At 41.5% G+C, this 25121-nt stretch overlaps 1 protein-coding gene across 1 annotated transcript in view; it reads left to right on the top strand.

The window, feature by feature from the left end:
• thsd7ba (thrombospondin, type I, domain containing 7Ba) overlaps positions 1 to 25121 on the top strand; it is a 484701-nt gene that overhangs the window by 140561 nt on the left and 319019 nt on the right. The window lies entirely within an intron of this gene.

Raw genomic sequence — 25121 nt, 5'->3', positions numbered from 1 at the left:
AATCCAAGGAAAAACAAGTCTATATTTCCAAAGGTAAGGGTGGGAAAAATATATATCCACTATTGTCCGCTGCATCCAAAAACACGTCTCACCTTTACTCCACTTCCCGTCAGCCCCCGTTGTTTTCGCCCCTTCTTTTTGATTCGCCCGTGGAAAACATATCAGAATAAGTCTCTAAAATAAATACATTACAAAAATATACAGTTGCAAATACATATTATACATGGTTACACATATTTACAAAGAAAGACGGTACACCGAGAGAGTTTTCAAAGCTTTAATAATAATAATATAACTTTCATCCCAAACCGTGACTGTGACAGCTAGCAACACGCTCGCAGAACAGTAAACGGGTTTGTTAAAAAAATATACTGTACTTTTAAAAATCACGGTAAACCATCTTCATCTTCCTCCTTATAACTGACGCCATCAAAGTCATCTTCCTCAGTTTCGGAAAGAAACTTTGTCATAGAGACGTCGTCCCACGCTCCTTTGTTACAAAATACGCTATCAACACGCTCGCAAAGTAAAGTTTACGTGCAATAGCTCTGTTTCCTTCTTTATCGGATTGCTCGATTGCGTTTAGCTTGAAAGCTGCGTCACGTATCTTTCTTTTTGCATTTTGTATGATGAAGGTACGTTTACGCTAATTTAATTCGTGCACAAGCTAAGAAGTTGCAGTCTTCCTCGGCGCATATATTCCACCGGTCTAAATCTTACCTTTTGTACTCGAGCGCCGCTGGTGGCCGTTAGAAAAATTACATAAATTGGCCGCATCACTGAATAAGCCGCAGGGTTGAACGTTTGGGAAAAAAGTAGCGGCTTATAGTCCGGAATTTACGGTAACCTAAAATAATACAGCCTTTTAAAATTTAAATAAAATGTATATCTTTTTTATAACATGACAATTAAATTCCTTTTCAAAACTCACTTATGTAGAACCAGACTATTGTGTCTATCTGGGCCACCACCAATGTGGGGTTGAATCTTATGAGAGTCGCTGGGAGTCAAACAGAGCTGGATCCGTTTAAGCTTGACCTTCATCAGCACCATGGAGAGCGGAATATAGCTCGAAAACGCTGTGGCTAATGGTATAATTATTCACTTACTGTGCAAATAAAGTCCCTTGTCTGCGAAGGCCTACCCACTTTATTATTCATTCTACTGTTATGGTTTGGAGAGGCGAACCCAAGTTCAGTAACGCGAGCTGAATGTCGAGAGTTCATAAGGGGCAAGGGGGGTTGGCAAAAACCACTCCACACATGGGACAAGGGGGACAAAAAGAGAAACAAAATACACAGTCCAGATGAACTCACTACGGGGGGAGTTCAGGTAGTCAAGAGTCGATCAACAACAGAAATCAAAGAGTCGAGAAGCATACAGCGGAAGGAACTTCAAAACGGCAATGATCTGACAGCTTCTGCTCTCGGCACAGTCCTTAAACCTCCCTCTACTGATTAAAGTCAGGTGCAGGTATTGCTCACAAGGTGTTGGGTACCCCAAACAGTGTGCTCATTGGCACCCTTTGGAATACAATGACATTGGACATGGTGTACAAAACTTGACACCAAGTCTGAATCTAAACCTCTAACAGTCTTTAATTTTCAGACCAATTGCAGAACAGTTCTATCCTAAGTAACCTTAGAGTTCCATTGGAAATCTATTAGCCATCTTTCAGAGGTACATTCCATTTAATAAATTAAACGAGGTGTACAAATGTACATGTAAACCTGGATGCCTAGTCTCAATTTCGACGTCTAAAAACTTAAAACCTTCACACATTTTAGCCTAAAGGACTTAAGACATCTTTTAGGAATACATCAAATGTCAATAATTAGACAAAGTGTACAATCTTAGACTTCTAGTAAACATTAGACCTGTTTGACAAATTTTAGCATAAGTGACTTTTTACATCTAGACGTCTAGTGTGAGGTCGCGGGTTTGATTCCTGGCTCGAAGTGTACTTGGGCAAGGCACTGAATTCCTAATGACCCCGTTAAGCAGGTATTGCCTTGCTGGGCTGTTGCCGCTATCGGTGTGTGAGTGTGTGCGTGAATGGGTGAGTGTGAAGCATATTGTAAAGCGCTTTGGGGGGGGGGCTTCATTTACTTGAAAAGCGGTATAGAAACACAGACCATTTACAGAACATTCTAGAAGTGGTTGGCGGCGCCCACTGTTGGCTGCGGCTGCATCGGCTCGCTACAACGGGTCAGGTGTAATCGACATTTCGTTCTGTGTACATTGTTACACTGAATGACAATACAAGGAAATTATTATTATTATTATTATTATTATTATCCTGACATGGACAATTATTTACGAACATATATCATTTTACATACTAAAATAATACCCTAGCCCGATTTTTGTCAGTTCATGTTCAAATTTTTTTGCTGAAACATGTATAAAAATTATTCTAATGATGGAGCGATACTATGTTCACACCAAAAACACACATTTTGCTTATTCACTGCTGAATTAATATATAAAACAAAAACATATTTATTGTGCTAAAGTTAAGGGTGACACTAAATAATAGGTCACCGTTCAACAGCTGTTGAGATAAAAATGAATATTTACTGTTGTTTCCCCAAGGTTGCTGTATTGAATAGTGCAACTGAAAAGAAGTGCTAAAGAGTCCAAGAAAAAACACAAACTATAATAGAGGGAACATAAGGCCTCAAATAATCCAGCCCGACCAAAAACAGCCCGCAGGAATTAAAGCCCAAACCAGATCGGCCTCGGCAATATAACATGATTTGAGGGACTAAGCCCGAAGCAAACCCGAATTTTCACATTTTATTTGTTTTGTGAGGACTCTAGAGGAAGAGAAAGACTGCGCTGATGAGCGAGCGCACACGGGGTGACTGAATCCATCGCACGGATCCTCCACTAAGAAAAATAAACAATGAACAATGACAGGTGGATAATTTGCAAAAAAAAAAAAAGAAAACGGCAGCAAGACGCCACCCTGGCCTGAGTGTAATGAGGTTCATGCTTAAGATCTAACCTTTGAACTATGGGGACTCAAAGTGAGCAAACCACATTATTTTACTATTGTACTCGTTTATTTGCCCATCCTTTGGAAGCCTTTTGGGTACGCAACAGTACGATGGTGGACACTTATGTCAGCTCATGATAGGTAAAGTATATGCTAATTTCTCATACATGCTAATTTTAAAATGCATGTTTTTTTATGATAGTTCATGTATTTTTGCTTATCATTTAAATCAAAATTTAATGGAATGGCATGTTTTTTACCCCTAGGAGCCGCTAAATAATACACACGGCTCCTTTTAAAGTTTAGGTTGTTTAGCTGTTTTGGCTCAGGTCACAGCAGCAACAAAGGTCACCTCAATATTTGTTAAAATTCTCACCTCTCTGATATCCATCCATCCATGCATTATCTGCACCGCTTATCCTCAGTAGGGTTGCGGGGGTGCTGGAGCCCATCCCAGCCATCTTCGGGCAGGGGCATGAACCAGTTGCCAGCCAGTGTGCAGGGCACACAGAGACAGACAACTCATTCGCTCATTCAAACCTAGGAGCCGGCCTACTAACCTGACATGCACGCTTTTGATAATGTGGGAGAAAACCGGAGTACCCGGAGGCAACCCACGCAGGCACGCGGAGAACATGCAAACTCCACCCAAAAAGGTGGCAGTAGCTGGATTATAACCTCCACACTGTGGGGCTGCGCGCTAGCCGCCCAACCGTCGTGCAGCCATCTTTGTGATCTTCATTGTTTTTCTTTCCAAATGCAAACTACATGGACCTTCTTCTGGTGTTAGCATAGCATTAGCATTTACCTTTCATTCGCATACGTTTTATTTTGACTTTGAGTAAATGTGTAATAGTACTTAGGTATTTATAAAATCCCTTTCTGTCTTTTATGGCATATGTCCCTTATAGAGCCCGAACACGTTTTTCCTACTCAACATTGATCAAGAGTAGGTAAATACATATTTACATCAAGGCTATCCGGGCGAATATGCCGAAGGCTTAAACGCAAGCTAGCGCCTCGGTTCCTCGAAATCATCCTTCCTCAAGGCCACTTTGACCTATCGATATAAAAAAGCCCACCCCCCCCTTCCGACCACATGTCCTTTTGACCTTGACTTCCTCTTTTTAAATATTTGTCTACTGTAAGAGCCTGCGTGGGCTCTCGGTATTTATCGACCTTCACTGCAAGGTACTTTCCCTTTTTTCTTTGCTTCTTGACAAACCCGACATAACAACAGCGATATATTTGGAATGAGGCATCGAATGATGTCAGCGGAGGTAGATCAAATTTAACACCACACTGGTAAATTACAGCGTGACTTTTAGTTTTGACAGCGGAGAGAAGAAGAGAGCATTTTGGGTATACTGAGAAATCAATGGGGGATTTTCATAATGAGGAGAATCTCGTCTCCTGCCAGATTATTCGGGAAGCTTAGAGGGCCAAAGCCTCGGGATCCCCGTCTTGTCCTGTTTTGAGGGTGAAAATGAACTCATTTGAGCGGCGATAGATTCGGGCAATAACATAAAGCTTTCGTTTCAAAGTCTGTCTGTATAGTTGTGTGCCTTCAGAGCTGAAATCAAAGATGAGTATAGCAGCACAATGAGCTGTGAGGAGCTTACAGCCTTCGTTGACAATGCGCTGGATGCTTTACAAATTGATTTTTTTTCTCTCTCTTTAGATATGTGGAGGAGGAAGAAACGGAATAGTTGGATTGAACTAGGTTGTGTCACTGTATAAGTAAGGATCTCATTAATTCCAGGTCATATCATTTTTATTATTTATATTGTGAACAATAGTGTTGCATACTGTATGGGCAGGGTTGGGTAGGGTTACTTTAACTGGATTACTTTCAATTACTTTTGGATTACTCCAATATCTCATCTCATCAGCCGTACCGCTTATCCTCATTAGGGTCGCGGGGGGGCTAGAGCCCATCCCAGCCATCTCCGGGCAGTGGGCAGGGGACACCCTGAACTGGTTGCCAGCCAATTTCAGGGCACACGGGGACAGACAACTCACTCGCTCATTCACACCTAGGGACAATTTGGACCGGCCAATTCACCTGAAATGCATGTTTTTGGAACGTGGGAGGAAACCGGAGTGCCCGGAGGAAGCACGGGGAGAACATACAAACTCCGCACAGGAAGTCTGGAGATGGATTTGAACCCACGACAGGTTCCCATGGCATGAACTGTGCCGCACAAGCGCTAACCACTGCGCCGCCGTGCTTACTCCAATACCAAATATGCTAATAAAAGACAAAAGAAACTAAATATGAATACAATTATGACTCACAACACGTGGTAAGCATTCTCTCCTGGCTTTGATCTCTTTGATCTCCGGCAAAACGAACATAAAATGCGACAGAAACGAAATGAAAATAAATCCAAATAGCTTGCCAACATCATTTTTGCCGTTCCATGTATTCTGTTACTCCCCAAGCCTGCACAAAATTGAGTAATTGTATTCATATTTAGTTTATTTTGTCTTTTATTAGCATATTTGGTATTGGAGTAATCCAAAAGTAATTGAAAGTAATCCAGTTAAAGTAACCCTACCCAACCCTGTGCATGAGTCAAATTTATGACATTAGAATGTCAGACGAGGACCACAATTGCGTCACGTTAAGAAAGTTTATTTAGGGATAGGGAAAACAGGAGAGAGGGTCTTGAAGTGAAGAGAGATCTTGAAGTGGAGATTTGGTACTACCTTTAAGGAAGACGGCTTGAAAAATGGAACGAAGAGGAAACCGAGCAACAAAGTTGGTGTGGCAGGTCTTGGAGTAGGTAACACATGAGTCTGGAAGGCCAGGGCAGAAGAAAGAGCAGAAGGGTTTAACAGGTCCAGGTTAAGAGTCAGAAGCAAAGACAAACAGGTTCCGGGTGTAGGCTTTGCTGACGATCTGACAAAGGTAGCCTGTAAGGCAGGGCTTTAAATACAGAGTTTTATTGGCAGGATATTCAGAACAGCTGGTGATAAACGAGAACAGACAGGTGGAACAGATCAGGGTGCAGTGACAAAGCAGGGAGGTGATTGGTGCTGGTTACTGGTAGAGAGAGAGATCATGACATAAAAAGCGTAGAATTTATTTTCTTACAAAACTGTTTCCAGAATAATAGAAAAACTAAAAGAAAATAGAAAAAAAAGCAACCAAAATTAGAAATCCAATGTGATCTTTGGCGCGGTCTATTCATGCACAAAGACAAAGTTTCACTTCAAAATAGAGCAGGCATAGGGTAAAATACTTGCCTCGAGTCGAGATTTTTTGTTGTTGTTTAGCTCATTCAGTGCCATAAAGTATACATACATTTTCAGTAGCATTGTCCCTGAGTGTCAACAAGTAAAAATATGTTTTTCTTGTTTTGGTTTAGATAACTATCATGAATCATTCGGTGCTTCTCATCGGAAGCTATCAAGCCTCTGGGAATAATTTCAGTCTGATAAATGAACACGAAATGGAAGGATTAGCTTTAATCAGATCTTTGTCCGCACATCAAGGACCACTCACTTCCTCGTGTTGCTTTTTCTATCCAGTGATTAAGAGTGTGTGGGCGGCCCCCGAGTGACCAAGAATTGAGTGATCGAACATCGGGTGGTGAAAAGTCCTTGCAAAGTTCATGCATCGTCTATACATGAGTTCAGTGTTCTTGCAATAACATGTTTCTTTGAAATAAATGGAAATTAAATGAAATTTCTGCTTGAAATGCATCTTGGTACAAAAAAAGCTGTAGTATTTTCTAGAAACTTATCAATTTTCAACTGTTGTTTACCAAAAAAATGGCTTAACTGAGAAACACACTTGTTTTGCTCACGAAAGATTAATTTACTAAATAACTTAATTTTCTGTAAGCATTCAAATATGAGTCAAAATGGTAAAAAATGGCTAGCACCGGCACTTCAAATTTTAGAACATCAGGCATTAAAGGCATACATTTTGAAAAAGTAGTGTATTTTTTTTTAAACGGGTATGCAAGCTATACTCTAATGCGAATACAGTGGAACCTCGGTTCTCGACCATAATCCGTTCCAGAACCCTGTTCGAAAACCGATTTGTTCGATCACCGAAAATCGTTGTTCCCAATAAAAGTAATGTAAAATCGTTTTAATCCGTTCCAACACCCTGAATGTTTACCATGAATGTAAACATGAAGCTTACCCAGGTTAATCGTACGTTCGCGTTAGCGCAATCTTCCGTACAAAATATTACGCTAACATGAACGTGTTAAAATTAGAAAATCAGGTCGTTTACATGTCATTTAGCACCCGGGTCTCCACAAAAAGTGGTTAACGGTTAAAGGATAAAGAAAATAATTATGAATAGGATTTCTTAGGTCTGCAGAAGCCATGCTCTATTCCCTCGAAGGGAAACTCACACACCTTCTTCATTTTGCTATTATTTCTTTCTTAAATGCAATAGTTGTACGCACTACTCTTCTTTTTTCACCTGTAGCAACTTTGCTGCTTGCACCGACCTTCTTCGGAGGCATAGTTCTGGGCTAAAACACTCCGTTCACCGATATTAAAAGCGAAAGCGAAAAGAAGTGCGGGCGCATGTGATCTACACAATCTACACCCGTACGCCGCTCAGCATCGCAACCTAGCGTACCGGCGTTCGAACTCCGATTTTTTGAACGAAAAGCGAAGCAAGAATTTCTCGAAATTTTTGGTCGAGAACAGATTTGTTCGAACTGAGAGGCGTTCGAAAAACGAGGTCCCACAGTATGTCCAAAGTCTGGCCCGGGGGCCAACTAGAGCTGGTGATCAAATTTTTCCTGGCATGTGGCATCTGTCATAAAATCAAGCCAGTATTGTTGACTGCAGTATAAGTCAAATGTGTATTTAAAAAAAAAAAAAAAACATTACCGGATGATGGCAGCAGCCCATTTGGCCACCTTGCCCTTGGCTTTCTGTGAGAATTTTAGCCCAACCTATTTCCAACATGACAATTGTTAATTAAAAAAAAAAGGAAAGTTGACTGTGAGGGTCGCCACTTCCAGAACTACAGAAGCCCCACAGTAATTGCATGTATATGTGAAAAGGTGCACACAATACAAAATTTAACCAGATATTTTTCGACATCCCGAAAAAAAATGAACTAACGATGAGTGATAGAACAACAGTTAAGAAGATCAACATATATTATCATAATGTATAACTTTGGCCAGTCTCCAAGCACTATGTCTTAAATATGTTTCAGCCTGACAGTCTTATATCTTTTTTTTCACTTTAAACTTAATATTACATGTTTACCCTGAGAATGTGTCATGCTACAATTCCAAACAAATATTTATAAGACTGTTGTTTCTTCTGTCATAAACCAGAACAGGATCAGGACCCAAACGTGTAACGTTCTCACACAAGCCTTTTATTTTAGGGGAAATGGGGAGTCACGCATGTTAGGCAGCGGTCTGGCATGGAAAGACAGGATGCCAGAGACCGACGAGATCGGACAGATGGAGTCGATACCGGACAAAACAGGACAGACAGGATTGATAATAAAACAGGGTATTGAAATTAAACAGAGCAAACTAGACCGGAAAAGAAAACTGGTGAGAATAATAAACAGGACAAAAATAGACTGGAACGAAACTGGAAACCGATATTAAACAGGACAAAATAAACGGGAACAATACCAGACAGTAAAAACAAACAGGAAAACAGGACCGAGTCAGAACCGACGTCTTGCAGGGCAGAGGTTCGTTGACGGACTGACAAAGAAAAAAATGAGAGCACTGAGCTTAAATAGACAGAAAGCCAATCTGTAAATGAGCCGCAGCCTGCACCACAAGGGCGGGGCCAATTGGGCACCATGGCAACCGTGTCATCTTCCTAACATCATGTTTATTTGGGAACAAGAATTATTTAACAAACACATAATAATATATTTTTGCATATTGTGTGTGAGTCAAGTGGAAAATCAAATAATGAAAAGAAATTCACCAGTTCTGTTCTCAGTAGAATCTATAAAATTGTTTCCCCAATCCCGACCCAGTAATAGATCGGCTGATAAGTCGCTCCGGTGCGTTATCTATTCTCTCTTTTTCCATAGCGATATCTGTATTTTGACAATTTAAGATGTGTGTCGCGTAAGTCTGGAAATGATTTTTTTTTTTATGGTGATGATTGTGTATCGCAAATAGTAATACTCCAAACTGCCACGCGTGCTCAGGCGCGGTATAGGTTATAAAACATGGCGTTATCAATGACACATTTAACCACTTTGACCTTCGGATCGCTTGAATGTTTTATCTAGTGGCGATGTGTTGTAGGGACAGCGGCTCTGTTGGTTTTTACTGGAAGATCTTGGGAGATGATGCTCAAGTGGAGCATACATGCAGTGAATTATGAATTATTTAGTTATTTGGGGTAGGAATATACATACATATATATATATATATATATATATATATATATATATATATATATATATATATATATATGTAATCACAATTCTCAGCTTCATGTTTACGTTAAACATTCATGGTAAACATTCAGGGTGTTGGAACGGATTAAAACGATTTTCATTATTTTTAATGGGAAAAATGGTTTCGGTGATTGAACAAATCGGTTCTCGAACAGGGTTCTGGAACTGATTATGGTCGAGAACCGAGGTGCCACTGTAGACATTTAGATGAATACAGTAGATACAGTATCTGGATAGATGGATGGATAGATAGATACAGTATATAGATAGATAGATGCAGTAGATAGAGGAGATAGGTAGGTAACGATGATAATTTCAAAGCAATTCAATTCACATTGGTTTATCATAAAGTGGATGTACTGTGTCATACTACAATTCCAGACAAATATGTTTAGAGTTGTCTCTTCCTCTTTCCTAGGTAGGTTGATAGGTAGGCATGTGGTCAATGTTCCCTCTAAGCTGCGCGGGTGCGCAATCGCGCACTGCCCGCACATTCTCATCGCACAAGAAAATCTATCCAGCGCAGTTTTTCGAGGACCGGCTTCTTCGGCTCGGCTCACTAAAAGGAACCGGCTCTTTTGGGTCTTAAACGGCTCTGTTGTTTTTGCTTCTTTCATCCCTATATGACCAAATATGATGTAAAATTATGCACAAAATGATTTAAAGGAAGGGGGAATAGAACAAAAAAAGAAAAAAATACCAAAATGAAAAAGGAGTGAAAAGTTGAGAAAAAAAGGAAACAAACGGAAGAGAAAAAAGAAGGAAACATTCAGAAAAAAAGGCAGCACGGCAGCGCAGTGGTTAGCGCTTGTGCGGCACAGTTCTAAGGTCTTGGGAACCTCCTGTGTGGGTTCGAATCCAGCTACCAGACTTCCTGTGCGGAATTTGTATGTTCTACCCGTGCTTGCGTTGGTTTCCTCCGGGCACTCCGGTTTCCTCCCACATTCCAAAAACATGCATTTCAGGTGGATTGGCCGGTCCAAATTGTCCCTAGGTGTGAATGAGCGAGCGAGTTGTCTGTCCCTGTGTGCCCTGCGATTGGCTGGCAACCAGTTCAGGGTGTCCCCTGCCCACTGCCCGATGATTGCTGGGATGGGCTCCAGCACCCCCGCGACCCTACTGAGGATAAGCGGTGCAGCTAATGAGATGAGATGAGACATTCAGAAAAAAAGCCAGAAAAAAAGAAAAGAAAGAAACAAAGGAGAAAAAGTAAATAGAGAACAAAAAGAAAAAAGTAACAGCGAGGGAAAAAAAACACAATGAGATTGTTTTTAAAGGAAATTAAAAAAATAGAAAAAACATGGAAAAAGAAGATAACGTTTGTATTGCATTCTAAACTTGGGGCGGCAGTAGCTCAGGAGGTAGAGCGATCGTTTTAGGATTAAGGGATCCCAGTTCGAATCCCGGCTTGTCCGTGTTACATGCCGAAGTGTCCTTGGGTAAGACACTGAACCCCCAATACCCCCAATAAGCAGGTTAGCGCCTTACATGGCTGCACAGATCACGGCCGCTATTGGGAAATGTGAAGCACAATGTAAAGCGCTTTGGGAAGTCATTGACTTGAAAAGCGCTATATAAATGTAGATCATTTCATTCAAATAATTTCCAATTATACCAAGTCAATCTTGTTGCCAACATTGTACTTCCACTAAAAATTGTGATTAAATACAGTTGTGTATGGGGCAGCACGGCGGCGCAGTGGTTAGCGCTTGTGCGGCACAGTTCATGTCATGGGAACCTGTCGTGGGTTCAAATCCAGCTCCAGACTTCCTGTGCGGAGTTTGTATGTTCTCCCCGTGCTTGCGTGGGTTTCCTCCGGGCACTCCGGTTTCCTCCCACGTTCCAAAAACATGCATTTCAGGTGAATTGGCCGGTCCAAATTGTCCCTAGGTGTGAATGAGCGAGTGAGTTGTCTTTCCCTGTGTGCCCTGCGATTGGCTGGCAACCAGTTCAGGGTGTCCCCTGCCCACTGCCCGGAGATGGCTGGGATGGGCTCCAGCCCCCCCGCGACCCTAATGAGGATAAGCGGTACGGCTGATGAGAGATGAGACAGTTGTGTATCGTGCAGCCGACTAATTTTTGTGCATTGCAGGAAACTCCGGCAAAATATAACTTGATGTCAAGTTTTGGACATGTTTGATAATGACTTAGTTGCCACACTTGGGATTGCCTTTGCTCACTGTCGTTTCAAGCGTTGCTCACCGACTTTGTGTGAACGCTCAGACCCGGGGAAAATTACAGGGAAGATTGAACAATTCAATCCATTTTAAGTTTCACATCATAAAAAAATCACAAGTGCGAATATGCCTTTTAATCTCCGATAATGCGAGTGACCTCGTCGCTCCGAAATGTCAGAACGATTTCTCATAAAAGACGAGTTGCCCGCTCTGTAATCCATCCAAACGTGTGCTTCATCAAGAGCAAAACAAATTCTTGAGGGAATTTTGTTTTTCTTGCCAAAGTGAAAGGGCATCGCAGGAAATCAGAAGACTGAAAAGATCTGTTTGCTAACAAGTTGCTCTGTAGAGCGGCAGAGGAAGCTTCAAAAGCGGCGCTTTATCCCAAAAGATTTCACCTCTTGTTGGCACGCTGTAAAAAATGCTAAGCAATATTGAAATGGTTGAAATTTGAAAGACTGGAATCGAAAAAACATTTTGAGTAAGTGCTGGCACAGAGCCTAGCAATAGTTGGGCGGCAGTAGCTCAGGAGGTAGAGCGATCGTTTTAGGATTAAGGGATCCCAGTTCGAATCCCGGCTTGTCAGTGTTACATGCCTAAGTGTCCTTGGGTAAGACACTGAACCCCCAATACCCCCAATAAGCAGGTTAGCGCCTTACATGGCTGCACAGATCACGGCCGCTATTGGGAAATGTGAAGCACAATGTAAAGAGCTTTGGGAAGTCATTGGCTTGAAAAGCGCTATATAAATGCAGATCATTTTCATTTCATAGTTTTTGACATATTAGCACTTTTCAGGCTTTAAACTTGAAGCTAAAAATATTACCTTTGGAAATATATCCTTTTTTTTTCTTGGATTAGTTTCAACGGGTACCCGGACTCTGCAGGTCTGCATCAAACTTTAAGTACCGGTATCATTTTCCGTTCATTTTGCCGGCTGTGATTTTTGGACTGTGTACTTCAATGAAGGACATTTAGTTTCAACCGCGCGACTTGAAGTCGGGTCTGGATAAATTTAATGTTTGTGTTACAATTTTTTTAACGTGGGCGCCCGACGTAAAAGATGCACCCCCAGTGTCCGGACAGACGTTATTTCAAACACTGTTTTTCTTAAGGTTTTAAGCCTGAAATGTGGCAATATGGCCGCTAGGCACTATACATGTTGCATTTCTTGTCCTCTTTCTTTAGAGAAATGGCCAACATTTGAGTAGAATAATCTTTCATAAATAAATTGCAGTTCACAAAACTCCACCAACAAATGAGGCTGCACTGCCAAACGCATTTGAGCAGTTAGAGATTGGCTTCCCTGTGAAGCTTTGGAGCACTCAGGTTCAACTCCTGTCTGCCCTCAGCGAGGAAATTGGAGGACGCTTCAGAACTGGCCTGTCAACATAACAAATCTACCAAACCATTAAATTCCATTGCTCTTAAAACCTCAATTTCTAAAAGGTAATCTCCCGCCCGAGTTTTTATAAACACTGTTTCTACGCGGCAACATTTCTTGCTTCACCTTTTTCCTTAAAGCGTTGCCCTGAGTCCTTCATGACTAATTTTAGGTTTTTGTTTTTTTGAGAAGCTAAATCAAGTGATGTTTTTTTTGTTTAGCCCTTATAACTAAGAGTCTCAAAGGGCTGCACAGCTAAAAGACTATTGCAAACTACAGACTATTATGACACCATCCCCTGATCTAAAACCTGCATGAGGGTAAGGAAAACTCAAAAACCCCAACATGAGGAAAATGAAAAAACCTTGAAGGAACCACACATGAGGTAATCCCCCATTCCAGGTTGACCAGGCTGCAATGGATGTTGCAATAACAAATAATAAACAGATATTGTAAACGAGAAGTATAGGTTATTCATATGCTATAGAATAAAAGTGTGTTTTAAACCCAGATTTAAACAGTTCCACTGAGGTTGCAGATCGAATTTCAGAGGACAGAGCATTCCACAGCACCGGGGCCCGAAAGGAGAAAGCTCCCGACCCTGCGGATCTCTTCTTGGCTCTTGGGATCACTAGTAGACCAGGATTTTCAGAGTGAAGGCTCCAGACAGGAACAGGGGTGAACATTAAATGTCAAAGATATAAGGAAGCAAGTCCTTGCATGATTTTGTATACTACCAACAGAACCTTAAAATCACATCTTAAGTTAACAGGGAGCCAATGCAGGTTTGCTAATGTGATCAAACTTTCTTGTTTTCGTTAAAAGCTTCACTGCAGCATTTTGTACCAGCTGAGGGCTCTCAATTTTGGACTTCGGGAGACCGGAGAGTAGTACATTACTGTAATTGAGACGGGAGGTAACAAACGCATGAATTTTAATCTCCGCATCGGTCTGGGACAGCATGGGAACATTTATTGGCCAGTCGGAAGGACCCGTATTCTTGTTTTACTTGTCTGTTGGTCATATTTGAACATTGAAAACCCAACTAAATAAAATAAACCAAATGAATCAGCTAAGAGTGTTGGCTAGCAGGTAGGACCCTTATTCTTTGCCACGGTTATAAAATGTTTTACTTGTTAGTATTAGTACTGTTACTTTGTCTGTTGCTATAATTAGACTGAGCAGAGTGGTAAGCGAATCTGCGGCACTGTTCTTAGGTCATGGGATCAAACCTTCCTGTGCGGGGTTTGCATGTTCTCCCTGTGCTTGCGTGGGTTTCCTCCAGGCACTCCGGTTACCTCCCACATTCCAGAAACATGCATGTTAGGGTAATTGGCCAGTTCAAATTGTCCCAAGGTGTATATGAACGAGTGAGTTGTCTGTCTCTGTATGCGTTGCAACTGGCTGGCAACCAGTTCAGGGTATCCCCTCCTCACTGCCCGAAGATAGCTGGGATGTGTCAAGGACCGGACCGGGAGGCAGGAAGGGTGAACTCATTTGCGTAACGATCAGTTACTTTTATTTAGAAAATATAAGTCGTCCAACACGCAGGGACAAAAACAGAACAAAAACAGGCTTACGGGCAATCAAAAACTCAGACTAGGAAATACTCACAAACAGGGTTAAAGTTACTAACTCAGACAAACGGGCATGACAGGTCTTCCTCAAACAAAACAGAACAGAGCAAAACAGAACAGACTAATGCAATGATCCAGCAACCGGCAGTCCCCAAAACCCGCCCTTAAGAAGAACACACGCAATTTAGACAATCTGTTACAGCCGGTGCCAAGGGGCGGGGCCGGCTGGTTTTCATGGCGACCATGCTGGACATGTCAGGATGGGCTCCAAGCACCCCCGTGACCCTACTGAGGATAAGCGGTTCAGATAATGGATGGATGGTTAACATTGAAAACCAAAAGAATAAAAAGAAAATTCAGCTAAGCTTGTTGTATAGCAGCTAGGAACGTTGTTCTTTGTCTTTACGTATGCATCATTTGCCTGTTATAAGTAACGCTGGTGCTTTGCATTTTCCTTAAACACCGTTGCGAAAAAGGAATCCACTTACCTTGTTAGCAATCAGCAAGGAGTATGACTCCAAGGGTTATTTTAAATCCTTTGCTTTTCTTCCTCATGCCATGAGGCTCTTTAACTCTACCCGGCAGAGTAAAAGCCGACACCACCTACATTGCATATTACCGAATCTTATTGCAATATGTATTCTGCGTAGCACTATTTAGTTATTCTATATAACACGCTACAGTGGGCATTAGCACGTCACACTGGGTATTTGTATATTGTATTCTTTTTGCTTTATTATTGTATTGTTCTCAGCTCAGGTATGCTGCTGGAAATGTGAATTTCCCTTCGGGGATGAATAAAGTATCTATCTATCTGTCTATCTGTCTGTCTGTCTGTCTGTCTGTCTGTCTGTCTGTCTCTCTATCTCTCTCTATCTCTCTCTCTCTCTATCTCTTTCTCTATCTCTTTCTCTATCTCTTTCTCTATCTCTCTCTATCTCTATCTCTCTATCTCTATCTCTCTATCTCTCTATCTCTATCTCTCTATCTCTATCTCTCTATCTCTATCTCTCTATCTCTATCTCTCTATCTCTCTATCTCTCTCTCTATATCTCTCTCTCTCTATATCTCTATATCTCTATATCTCTATCTCTATCTCTATCTCTATCTCTATCTCTATCTCTCTATCTCTCTCTCTATCTCTCTCTCTATCTCTCTCTCTATCTCTCTCTCTCTATCTCTCTCTCTATCTATCTCTCTATCTATCTCTCTCTCTATCTCTCTCTCTATCTCTCTCTCTATCTCTCTATCTATCTATCTATCTATCTCTCTTATAACAGTAGTGCTATCGCTAAAATAATATATTTTATTGTGAACCTTGAATTCTAAATGAGACAAAATAACGCTTTTTGTAAGCTTGTTAGCTGGCAGGTATGAATTCTATTTTCCATCATTATTCATACATCCTTTTGCTTGTTAAATGTAAAACTTGTTGTTTGCGTTTTTTTTTAAACACAACAAATTATTCCGTGAATACAAAAACGGCTTACCTTGTTAGCTAGCCGCTAGGACTATTATTCTTTGTTTCCTTTTAAATCCGATGCTTGTTAAAAGGGACACTGGTACTTTGCATTTTGTTCAAATAAGATATCTAAGGGTTCGGAGAAGGGGATTTTTCACAACCTGGGTTAAGCCGAGCTTGTGGCACTTAATGTTCCGTCTTGGAACGATTCGGTGGCGGAAGACGACATGACGCCTGAAAGCTTATTTCTTTCAGGGCATGCACGACAACATGTCAAAACAGCCCACTGTCAGCTCTCACTTAGTGACACTTATGCAAATTTCATGCCAGGCTTCGACGCCGGCGCTCGGGCCCCTCGACAGTCGTTTTTGAAAAGCACAGAACAGGCTAATTTGAGGGAGGCAGTGCGAGGTTTAAACGACATTGGGTTTTTTTTTGTCATATTGCCACATTTCAAAATAAATGATCATGTTTTCTAAGAATCAACAACATGAGTGACGCGAACCTGAAGTGGAAGCGAATTATTTCAACATTTTATAGTCACGTATTAAAATATTGGCCCCCTGTTTTCTCACTTCAACCAGTGTTCATTTTACCTGTCCCAGGGCACTCGCATGCTCAAAAATCTATGGGTCCCAACAGAGATCTATGGGTCCCCAAAATTTAGTGTTATCGAGGTTGAAATTGTATATCGGTGACAAAAAACGTAAATTCCGGACTATAAGCCGCTACTTTTTTCCCAAACTTTCAACCCTGCGGCTTATTCAGTGATGCGGCCAATTTATGTAATTTTCCTAAAGGCCGCCAGCGGCGCTCGAGTACAAAAGGTAAAATTAACTTCTTAACTTGTACACAAAGTCCGATATAGAAAGAAACAGAGCTACCGCACGTTAACTTTACTTTGCGAGCGTGATGCTAGCGTGTTTTTGAAAAAAGGAGCGTGGGATGACGTCTATGTGACAAAGTCTTTTTCCCGTACTGAAGGAAGACAACCTTTGATGACGTCAGTTATAAGGAGGAAGATGAGGACGGTTTACTGTGCTTACTACAAGTACGGTATGTTTTTTTAACAGAGCTGTTTACTGCGTTGCGAGCGTGTTGCTAGTAGCGTTTTGCTACCCTTCACAGGCACGGTTTGGGATGAAAGTTATAATATTATTAAAGCTTTGAAAACTCTCTCGGTGTACCGTCTTTCTTTGTAAATATGTGTAACCATGTATAATATGTATTTGCAACTGTATATTTTTGCAATGTATTTATTCTAGAAACTTATTCTGTTTTGCACGAGCAAATGAGAAAGAAGGGGTATGAATAAAATGATGACTCACAACACGTGGTAAGCTTTCTCTCCTGGCTTTGATCTCTTTGATCTCCGGTAAAACGAACATCAAATGCGACAGAAACAAAATGAAAATACAGCTTGCCAACATCATTTTTGCCGTTCCATATATTCCGTTACTCCCCAAGCCTGCACAAAATGTAATAATTTTATTTATATTTAGTTTATTTTGTCTTTTATTAGCATATTTGGTATTGGAGTAATCCAAAAGTAATTGAAAATAATCAAGTTAAAGTAACCCTACCCAACCCTGTTCACAATGTTCTTCAGACTTTACCCATCCACTCACAAACTCACACACCGATGGCAGAGTCAGCCGTGCAAGGTGCCCCCCTGCCTATCAGGGGCATTAGGGATTCAGTGTCTTGCCCAAGGACACTTTGACAGGCCAAAAAGCCAAATTAGGATGCAGAGCCTATTGCCCACACCTCTATCCAGCAGACAGTAGATTAGGAGCAGTGTTAGGTAGGGTTACTTTAACTGGATTACTTTCAATTACTTTTGGATTACTCCAATACCAAATATGCTAATAAAATAACAATAATAACGTGTTGTGTGTCATCATTTTATTCATATTTAGTTTATTTTGTCTTTCATTAGCATATTTGGTATTGGAGTAATCCAAAAGTAATTGAAAGTAATCAAGTTAAAGTAATCTATGTTCACCGTTAGCAAGACAAACAGCCGCTTCACTGTTGACCTTGTGACTCTTGCTTCATATTACCGTAAGTCGAGCCAGAACTCAGCCTTTCGGGCATTGATGTTGCGGTTGAAGAACGCAACCGTACATCATTATTTGATGATTTTGAACTTTTCGACACATAAATACAAAATGAAGGACCACCAAACATTGGAAACTGATGCAATGAGATGTTGTTGAGCTCCACCTCCATTTCGGGTGGGTGTGAGTCAACTACGTGATGAACTGCACCTTTCTATTTTAATTAAATGGGGCTTTGGTGTGTTGAATGCTCTCGTTTATCTCCTCAAAGACACACTCACGGGCAGGAAAAGAGGCTGTGAGGCGACCTGCTGTGTGGGTGGAAACCATCATTCGGTGTCTGACCTGGTAAATTGAGCATCTGAGGAGCTGCGTCCTTGCAGGGTTTTTCCGGGTCAAATTTTGTCCAAAATATAGCAATGACACCGACTGGAATGCCGAATGTTAAATGTGGAAACTTTTGATCAAGCACATTTATTTAAAGTTTCTACAAAGTAAAAATGAGTATGCCTTTGATTTTTTTCAAAGATAAAACCTGCTAAATTGAACTACCGTGAATTCCGGACTATAGAGCGCACCTGATTATAAGCCGCACCCACCACATTTTAAGAGGAAAACCGATTTCGTACATACGCAAGCCGCACCTGTATATAAGCCGCATGCGCCCACATTTAAACATGTAACACAAACACAACATTAACCCAAACCCGACTTCAAGTCCGCAAGTTGAAACTAAATGTCCTCTCATTGAAGTCCACAGTCCAAAAATCACAGCCGGCAAAATGAACGGAAAATGATATCGGTACTTAAGGTTTGATGCAGACCTGCAGAGTCTGGGTCCCGTTGAAAGTACTCCAAGGAAAAAAGTGTATATTTCCAAAGGTAAGGGTGGGAAAAATATATCAGATGAACATATTGCCGTATTTTCCGCACTCTAAGGCGCACCTAAAAGCTTTTATTTTTTTCAAAAACTGACCATGCGCTTCATAATACAGTGCGTCTTATATTTGGATCAATATTAAGTCGCAAGGTCTCGCAACAAATGCAAGCAGCCGATTTTTCCTCGTAGGCGATGTGGTCCGCGGTGTATGCTGGGATACATATGCCGGCGTTTCATTTCCCAGCCAATGTGTCAATCATCATTTGAATCGATCACTATTGGCTAAAGTTATTCGGAGGTAAAGGGGGCGGATCATTTTTATCATTTACAGGCTCGCATAGGCTAAAGGGGCAAAACAAAGCCTGCAATTGGCTGAAAAAGATGAATGTGAATAGCAAGGTTGGTTGTCTACGGAGAAAACATGTTTTACCATTCTGTATTTGTAAATATTTTACTCTCCTGGATTTACTACACTCACGGATATAAGAGGACCATGGTTGCACATTATTATTGAACGCAACAACTTCGGTGAGCTACTCCGGCTATATATTTTCCCAGTATCTTGTTTCAGAGTGATCGATGTTTCTGTGATGGCTCTTTTTAAAAATTAAACTCAATTCCAAGTGTTTATTGTCATATGCACAGTAAAGTTGCGAGCGAAAAAGAAAATAGAAGCTAAGGAATGGTTGGCATTTCTTGAATCCCAAGACTTTAACCTTCCGAATGATATTTGGAACGATGCATTTGAGTGACATCGTACGGACACCGCATCCGCACGTGTCTACGACACGTATTTGCTTCTTTGCAAGGTTTCGGAACTATCTGACTGTTTTGTCGACATTCCCATTGTAGCGCCTTATCATCCGGTGCGCCTTATCTATGGAAGATATGGGACCAAAAACTATTTTTTGGGGGTGCGCCCTATAACCCGGTGCTCCCTATGGTGCGGAAAATACGGTACTCACCAACTCCTTTTTCTTTAACCAACTTTTCACCCCCTCTTCTTTCCCTGTCTGTCCCTCACCTTTAGCGGTCCCCACATAAACTCAGCACTCCGCGTTTGTTCCCCCCTCATATCAGAATAAGTGTCTAAAATAAATACAAATAAATACATTACAAAAATATACAGTTGCAAATACATATTATACATGGGTTACACATATTTACAAAGAAAGAGAGAGTTTTCAAAGCTTTTAATAATAATATTAATAAAGCTTTGACAGGGCAGTTAATGGTAGCAACACTCGAGCGCCGCTAGCGTCCGTTAGAAAAATTACATAAATTGGCCGCATCACTGAATAAGCCGCAGGGTTGAAAGTAGCGGCTTATAGCCCAGAATTTACGGTATGTGTTTACAATATAGGTACCAAATAACAACTTTACACAAGACACTGTGAGTGTATTAAAATGTATGACTTCATATAGTCATAATTGTTTGGGTTTTTCAGGGTATATCCTTTTCATTCTTTTAAATCGTTACGTCAATAGTTTAATCATTATCTAGATAGGCGAGTACTGAGACCTGATTTTTGCATCAATGGCATTACCTTCTACTTGCCATTAAATAATCAAGAACCTAGAACTAAAGGATTTATAAAATTCCGTTAAATTAATGCAATTGTAAGAAGGGATGCTATTGCAGAACCTATGCTATTAGGCAGAGGGAAGAAAAGCTACTGGACTAGTTTTAGTTTTGATGAGTGGTAAAAAAAGGGATTTGATGGTATTTATTTTTAATTATAGGTCCTTATTCGACGGATCACCACCTTATCGTGGTGGGGCACTTTGCGCGTCTCCATGACCCCTAGAGCTATGTCGGCGGGAGTCTCGTACTCCTGGTAGGGTTAGCCAAGCCGAACAGGTCGAAGGGTAGAGTCCAGACTAAGAGTGATCCCAAAAGCTGGTGGCGGCACGTTTTGAGGCGGTTTCCTACAGACCTGGTCGTCTAGGGTCTCCCTTGCCACTGGAACCATCTTCTTTACAATCAAGATAGTGGCGTTGGGGAAAGCGCACCCCTTACGCCACTTTAAAAACCATCATTGCGCAGGTATCCTCATTTACCTGAGTCTCCGACCACAATCCAGGATCGGACTGTTCAAACATCAGCAGACTCACAAATAAAAGAAGATGGTCATCATCGAATCGATGGACAACCCCGACGAGGTCCTTATTTTTGCAGAGGGAACACAACTTTTGGAGCTAAGGATATTGGTATATGGTATGGATATCGAGCACTCCTTGAAATGTCAATATCGGTATTGATCTCTGTATGACACTCAAATGCAGTATTCATCATTCTGATTTTTTTTAATATAGCTATACCATATTACCAATACCAGACAATATTTTGGATAGTACAGACGCTCCCCTACTTACGACCATTCTAATTACGATAAACGGTAGATACGAACATTTCTTTTTTTGGGGATGTCGAAAAATATCTGGACATTGCCTTTAGTTAGATTTCTGTCATGTCCAGCATGGTCACCGTGATGACCAGCTGGCCCCGCCCCCTTGGCACCGGCTGTAGCAGATTTTCTAGTTTGCGTGTGTGCTTCTTAAAGGGTGGGTTTTGGGGAATGCCGGTTGCGGGTTCATTGCATTACTTTGCATTATTCTGTTCTGTTTGACTTGAGGAAACCTGTACTTGCCCGTTCTGAGTAAAAGCCTGTTTTGTGAGTATTCCTAGTCTGAGTTCCTGTTTGCCCGTAAGCCTGTTTTTGTTTTTGTCCCTGAGTGTTGGACGACTTTTATTTCCTTAATAAAAGTAACTGATCGTTAACGCGAATTAGTTCACCCTTCCTGCCTCCGATCTGGTCCGGTCTCGTGACAGATTTCATATTATGTGCACATTTTCCTGAGTAGAGGGTAGTACTGTAGTACTTATTTCCGCTGCTACCGGCATGTGGTGCCGTGAGAGGTCGCCCAGCATACACCCCGAAGAAATCCACTTCCTCTTCTTAGTTGGTGTGAAAATATTCTATACTGTCTATACTATGTCTATACCTTTTCCAGCGCGCTAAGAACTTTGACATTTGTATTGTTTAATATCTCGTGCTTGCATTCAATATGGTTGGTATAAAGTGTAAATAAGAGGCAAGCCATTTCTTTTGAAATGAAAGTGGAATAAGAAAGCTTGATGCGGTTGAGAAAATGGTCGGATCGCTTTTTTTCTGCTACTTTTTACCACGGAGGAGTAGCCTAACTCTTGAAGCCCATCTTACACAAGTGAGTTAAACTCAATTGTATTTATCTTTATAGAGCAGTTTATTTTATGAAATGTTTATTTTTTAGTACAAAAAAATACAGGTTGTTTATGCAAGCATTAAACAAACCTTAAACATACAAAATATAGCACTGAAGCATCTTACGAACAAATTAAACTTACGAATGATCGTCCAGAACTCATTCGTAAGTCGGGCAGCGTCTGTACCAGAAAATGTTTTGGATTGTACATGGAAAATCTGGAACTTTTCTCAATTACATTTACTCAAAAATGGACTGTTCTGATTCGTAAAGTGAGATATTTTGGCATTTTATCAGTGACATTTGGCCACATTCATTTGATGTCTCATTCAGGAGTCGGAACAAGAGCTTTGAGCTGATTTGCTCCTGGTCTCATGTCTTGTCTCTGTGAAGGTCAACCACATACAAATTTGGTCAAATTATTTCATGGCCGAGAAATTAATTTAAAAAACAAAACGTTCGGCTATTCTTTGGAGCAAAACGACTTACTTCATTGCTTGTTTATCAGACTCCAAACACACATTTTAACCGGGGTGTTAGAAAAACCTGTTTTTCGGTGCCTTTGCAAAAATCAAACTTCATTTTAGCGACACAAATCGAAGCTTTTCTGGACGAAAGGACGAACCGGCTTGCGAATGCAGGGAGCCTGTTGTTAGATCTAAACTATTTCTATCTACCATGGTCATATCCCTCAAGAGGGGTGACCAACGGCAAGACAAACTAATACAATAACCAAGAAATTAAAAGGGGAAAAAAATAGCAAAAAACCACACACAACATTTTTTGGACCATGGCCAACCCAATTGCCCAAACACCCAAACAAGTTAGGCACCTCGGCACCTAAGTTGGTCATGCTTTTGTCCCTCCAGATGAAACGGGACACCAGAAAGCGGCCATGTCACTCGGGTCAGGGTGACACAACACACTCTTTTGTTCAACAGCAGGGCCCGACAGCTTTCGCTGGTTTACCCCTGCCGCATCATACGGGTGCCCTGCCCATCTCTTAGAACGTGTCTAAACATTCAGATTCAGATTCAGATATACTTTATTGTCATTCGTGTACACGTGTATACAGAACGAAATGTCGATACATCCGACCCGCACAGTTTCCTCGAGCGTCAGCCGGGATAGATAAGTTTAACCATGTCTTCGTCAGAATTTTAGCGCAGCAGTTCGTCATCTCGCGGTTCGATGTTAGTTCCAGTTGTAAATGGTCCAGTTTATTGTCCAGAGCGCGAACGTTGGAGAGGAAAATGGATGGGAGAGGCGTTTTGAAGGGTTTAGCCTTTAGCCTAGCGGTTAGCCCGGCCCAAAAACCTCGCTTCCTCCTCCGGTCACACCGCTCTCTTGCCACTTTGCTTCGCTGCTTTGTAGGCCGCTGGGTCTTGTTGACGTAGCAGTCCGTGGCTAAATAAACACTCCCGAGTGGTCGTAGCACCGAGCGCTTGATTTCTGGGTGATCGCATATCCGGCAAAAAAACTGCGATCGTATATTAATCTGCGGTTTGAGTTGACTTTGTGCGCCGTCAAAACTGAGTCGAAGACTGGGTTTTATCTCATCTCATGATCTCATCTCATCAGCTACACCGCTTATCCTCAGTAGGGTCGCGGGGGTGCTGGAGCCCATCCCAGCAATCATCGGGCAGTGGGCAGGGGACACCCTGAACTGGTTGCCAGCCAATCGCGGGGCACACGGGGACAGACAACTCACTCGCTCATTCACACCTTAGGACAATTTGGACCGGTCAATTCACCTGAAATGCATGTTTTTGGAATGTGGGAGGAAACCCACGCAAGCACGGGGAGAACATACAAACTCCGCAAAGGAAGTCTGGAGCTGGATTTGAACCCACGCAGGAGGTTCCCAAGACATGAACTGTGCCGCACATGCGCTAACCACTGCGCCGCCGTGCTGGGTTTTATGACCGAAGTGTAAAAAACTGTAGCGAGCCGATGTAGCCGCAGCCGAACAGGGGCGCCGCCATCTTTCCACTATCCTTTCACAACACCTCTCCACTCCTTCTGTTGTAGAAAATAAACTTGCATTTGTAGAATAGTTTTGCATACATTTAGAAGGAATGTAGAAAGACTTGCTTACAGTTAGGAGAAATGTTGTTTACATCTCGGGAAGGTTTCAGCGGACGAATTAGTATAAACAATCCTCCTTAACGGAGGACAACAGATAACGTTAAAGGGCAAGGTGAAATAAACTGGCATAAACTTAAAAACACTTCCAAATAAGGGCGGAACCCTGGGCATCTACGCCTTCAGGCGTGAAAAGGGACGGGGCCAAACCGGGTACACGTGCTATGTTGAAAACTATAAAGACACACGCATATCTTCGCTGAGTCTCTTGTTGAAATTGTGTATCAATAAAAAGAACTCCCTCTTATGTCATTTTGATTCCTGCATTTCTTTGAACACGTACGAGTCGATTCAACAAATTGGTCTTATCTTCAACACTTCCTATCACCAACAAGAGCTCTAGCTTCCATTATATTTAGACCTCTTTCCTGCAGTGCACTCATAACACCATCCCTCCATCTCTAAGATCTAAAACTCAGTTAAGTTAAAAAAAATAAATGTAAGTCAGACCTTTCATGTTCATTTCCTTTAATGGAGTGGTTTGGTTCAGGAAACGCTCACCATGCCGGAGCGCTCGGTCTTTGTCAGCACAAGCCTTTCTACCCCCAACGGCGGACTGAGATGGAAGTAAATAGGTTACCAACTGGTAATTTTTTCCTATGTCAACGCGAGCAATTCCTCCCACTCCTCCCCTCCTGAGGTTGATAATTAATAGCTAGCTTTATATCCTGAGGGGTTGCCCTGCTTCAAAGATTTCTGCAAAATTTAGCGAGATGTCTTAACTGAGTCATACGCAAACAAAGGAATGCTAATGACGTTCCC

Source organism: Urocampus carinirostris, chromosome 14, assembly GCF_059441175.1.
Source record: "Urocampus carinirostris isolate Australia breed hairy pipefish chromosome 14, RoL_Ucar_1.0, whole genome shotgun sequence".
NCBI lineage: Eukaryota > Metazoa > Chordata > Actinopteri > Syngnathiformes > Syngnathidae > Urocampus > Urocampus carinirostris.
Note: the sequence above shows the minus strand (reverse complement) of the source record. Positions and strands in the feature narration are given on the sequence as shown.